The sequence below is a fragment of the Chrysemys picta genome, unplaced genomic scaffold, assembly GCF_011386835.1.
Source record: "Chrysemys picta bellii isolate R12L10 unplaced genomic scaffold, ASM1138683v2 scaf1096, whole genome shotgun sequence".
NCBI lineage: Eukaryota > Metazoa > Chordata > Testudines > Emydidae > Chrysemys > Chrysemys picta.
Genome location: NW_027053803.1, coordinates 15,001 through 19,181, shown reverse-complemented (window position 1 = coordinate 19,181; position 4,181 = coordinate 15,001). Strand labels below are relative to the sequence as shown.

The window sequence follows — 4,181 nt, the reverse complement described above, 5'->3', positions numbered from 1 at the left end:
GTCCCCGGACGCGGCGAGGGACTGCCTCCCGGCCGTCAGGATCGGGCCCACGGAAGTCTGATTTTAAAAAAAATTGGCCGACGCCACCGCGGAGGGCTACCCGAGCACCCCGGGCCCCGGAGCCGGAAAAGGGAAAAAAAGGATCGGGCCCACTAGAGACATGGACCCGGCCGCCAAGCAGGCCGCCCTGGGCTGACCCTCCCCGGCCGCAGCGAGGGACTGCCTCCCGGCCGACAGGATCGGGCCCCTGGAAGTCTGGGGGGGGGGGGGGAAATCGCCCCACGCCTCCGAGGAGGGCTGCCCGGGCGGGCCTGGCCCCGGAGCTCGAAAAAAAAAAAAGGATCGGGCCCACTAGAGACATGGACCAGGCCGCCCTGGGCTCACCCTCCCCGGCCGCAGCGAGGGACTGCCTCCCGGCCGACTGGATCGGGCCCCTGGAAGTCTGGAAAAAAGACTGGAACCTGACGCCTCCGAGGAGGGGGCGCCCAGGGAAGGAGGGAGATCCGGGTTGACCTGGTGACCGGACGGGAAAGAGGCCACCGGGCGTCCCCCCCCTTAAAACCTAGGGGTTGACCTGGTGGCCGGAAAGCGAACCGGCCAGCAGGTGAACCCTTTCGATTCCACGGGTTGACCTGGTGCCCGGGAAGCGAACCGGCCAGCAGGTGAACCCGTTCGATTCCACGGGTTGACCTGGTGCCCGGGAGGGGACTCTGAAAATTTTTCAGCCCTTTCGACTCGGGGTTGACCTGGTGGCCGAGAGGGGACTCGCACGGCAGGCAAGCCGCCCTGGGCTCACCCTCCCCGGCCGCAGCGAGGGACTGCCACCCGGCCGACTGGATCGGGCCCCTGGAAGTCTGGAAAAAAGAATGGAACCTGACGCCTCCGAGGAGGGGGCGCCCAGGGAAGGAGGGAGATCCGGGTTGACCTGGTGACCGGACGGGAAAGAGGCCACCTGGCGTCCCCCCCCCTTAAAACCTAGGGGTTGACCTGGTGGCCGGAAAGCGAACCGGCCAGCAGGTGAACCCTTTCGATTCCACGGGTTGACCTGGTGGCCGGAAAGCGAACCGGCCAGCAGGTGAACCCGTTCGATTCCACGGGTTGACCTGGTGCCCGGGAGGGGACTCTGAAAATTTTTCAGCCCTTTCGACTCGGGGTTGACCTGGTGGCCGAGAGGGGACTCGCACGGCAGGCAAGCCGCCCTGGGCTGACCCTCCCCGGCCGCAGCGAGGGACTGCCTCCCGGCCGACAGGATCGGGCCCCTGGAAGTCTGGGGGCGGGGGGAAATCGCCCCACGCCTCCGAGGAGGGCTGCCCGGGCGGGCCTGGCCCCGGAGCTCGAAAAAAAAAAAAAGGATCGGGCCCACTAGAGACATGGACCAGGCCGCCCTGGGCTCACCCTCCCCGGCCGCAGCGAGGGACTGCCTCCCGGCCGACTGGATCGGGCCCCTGGAAGTCTGGGGGGGGGGGGGGAATGGAACCTGACGCCTCCGAGGAGGGGACGCCCAGGGAAGGAGGGAGATCCGGGTTGACCTGGTGACCGGACGGGAAAGAGGCCACCGGGCGTGCCCCCGTTAAAACCCCTAGGGGTTGACCTGGTGGCCGGAAAGCAAACCGGCCAGCAGGTGAACCCTTTCGATTCCACGGGTTGACCTGGTGCCCGGGAAGCGAACCGGCCAGCAGGTGAACCCGTCCGATTCCACGGGTTGACCTGGTGCCCGGGAGGGGACTCTGAAAATTTTTCAGCCCTTTCGACTCGGGGTTGACCTGGTGGCCGAGAGGGGCCTCGCACGGCAGGCAAGCCGCCCTGGGCTCACCCTCCCCGGCCGCAGCGAGGGACTGCCCCTCCCCACCCCCCGGCTGACAGGATCGGGCGCACTGGAAGTCCGGGACAGTATTTTCCCCGACGCCGGGGAGGGCGGGCGGAGGGGCTCTGGCGGCCAGCCCGGGCCCCGGAGCTCGAAAAGGAAAAAAGGACCGGGCCCGCGAGAGACGGGGGCCCTGCCGCAGGGGGGGGGGGCAGTCCGACCGGGGCTCACCGTGCGGCAGGCCCGGGCGTCGGCAGGGGAAAGCGGGCGAGGAGGCGCGGGGCCGGGTGCCTACGGCCATACCGGACCGAACGCCCCCGATCCCGTCCGATCTCGGAAGGTAAACCGTCCCGGGCCTGGCTAGTACTTGGATGGGTGACCGCCTGGGAATCCCAGGTGCCGTAGGCAGCTTTTCCCGGTCCGAGTCAGCTCTCTCTCCTTTTCTGGGGGGGAAGGAGAGGGGGGGACGGGCCGGAAAGCCCCTCGTCGCTCCTGCCGAGTCGGAGGTCGCGGCCGCAGGTCACGGGTCTGGGCGCCTGGGGTCCGGCTCCCCACCCACCCGGCTTCCTCCGCGGAGGACCCCCCCCGGGGCCACCGAAGCCGCTGGGGGAGACCCCGGGCATGGGGCGGACTGGCCCGGACCCTCCCGGCCGCCGGCCCGCAGGTCCGCCCCGAATCCCCCCCCGCGGCCACCCAGGCCAGGCCTGGCCAGGCGGGACGGACGGCGGGTGTCCAGCGCCCAGCGGCTTCCTCCAGCGGGGACCCACGGACCCCAAAGCCGCAGGGGGAGGCCCCGGGCCCGGGACGGACTCGCTCGGACCCCCTGCGCCCGGCCGCCGGCCCGCGGGACCGCCCCGAATCCCCCCGCGGCCACCCAGGCCAGGCCTGGCCAGGCGGGACGGACGGCGGGTGTCCAGCGCCCAGCGGCTTCCTCCAGCGGGGACCCACGGACCCCAAAGCCGCAGGGGGAGGCCCCGGGCCCGGGCCCGACTCGCTCGGCCCCCCCGCCTCCCCTGCGCCCGGCCCCCGGCCCGCGGGACCGCCCCGAATCCCCCCGCGGCCACCCAGGCCAGGCCTGGCCTGGCGGGACGGACGGCGGGTGTCCAGCTCCCAGTGGCTTCCTCCAGCGGGGACCCACGGACCCCAAAGCCGCAGGGGGAGGCCCCGGGCCCGGGACGGACTCGCTCGGCCCCCCCGCCTCCCCTGCGCCCGGCCCCCGGCCCGCGGGACCGCCCCGAATCCCCCCGCGGCCATCCAGGCCAGGCCTGGCCTGGCGGGCCGGTGTGCGGCTCCCCCGGGCTTCCTCCCCCGACGACCCGCGCCCCCCTGAGCCGCAGGCGGAGACCCCGGCCCCGGGGCGGACCGGCCCGGGCTCGCTCGAGCCCCCTGCGCCCGGCCCGCAGGACCGCCCCCCCGAATCCCCCGGGAGAGGCCCGGCCTGCACGCCACTGACGACCCGCGGCCCCCAAAGTCGCAGGAGGCGCCCCCCCCCGGTTAGCCCCGTCTCGCTCCGCGCCCCCCGCCCCTCGCTGCCGGGACCGGGCGCCGCCCCAGAGTCAGCCGCAGCCGGCCGGCCTGAGAGCTGCCCTCCTGTGGACGACGGTGAGTTTACCTTGATACTAACCGGCCGTCAGCCAGGTCAACCCCATTGCTAGACTGGGGTGGACCTGGTGGCCGAGTGGGGACTTGGAACATTTGACAGCTGCTTCCCGGGGCTTGACCGGTTGTCCTGAACGCCCCCCACCCCCAGCCCCAGCCCCCGGCTCCTGCTCCCCTCTCCCCAGCCTCGGTGCTCCGCTCCCTGCCTCGGAGGCTGCCTCTCTGCGGCGCCTGCATCGCCTCCGAGGACGCGCACCCTCCGGAGGCTGGACGTAAACCCACCACTGCCGCTGACCCGGCTCTCCGAGGGACGACTGTGAGGCCTCCCCCCCCCCCCCACCCCCGGACCGCCCTGGGGACGACTGCTAAGCCTCCCCCACCGGACCGCCCGGGGCAAGACTGCTAAGCCTCCCTCCCACACACACACACACACACTGTCGGGGGAGGACTATTAAGCTTTCCCCCTGGAGCGCCCGGGGCGGACGACTGTTAAGCCTGCCCCCGGAGTCCTCGGGGGAGGACTATTAAGCTTTCCCCCCTGGAGCGCCCGGGGGGGGACGACTATTAAGCCTGGCCCCCGGAGTCCTCGGGGGACGACTATTAAGCCTCCCCCGGACTGGCCGGGGGGCGACTATTAAGCCTCCCCCGGACCTGCTCCGTCTCGACTATTAAGCCCCCCTCTGTGGTCCTCAAGACCACTGCCGTGCTGCCCTCGGAGTGGGGTGACACCCGGGCCGGAAAGCAAACCGGCCACCAGGTCAACCCGTCGAATCCAATG

At 71.8% G+C, this 4,181-nt stretch overlaps 1 non-coding gene across 1 annotated transcript; it reads left to right on the top strand.

Moving 5' to 3' along the window:
• The first annotated feature begins 2,093 nt into the window (after positions 1-2,093).
• Positions 2,094-2,212, top strand: LOC135979654 (5S ribosomal RNA). Its single transcript, XR_010596919.1, has one exon. It is a non-coding gene; the product is annotated as a 5S ribosomal RNA (ribosomal RNA).
• Positions 2,213-4,181: the final 1,969 nt, after the last annotated feature.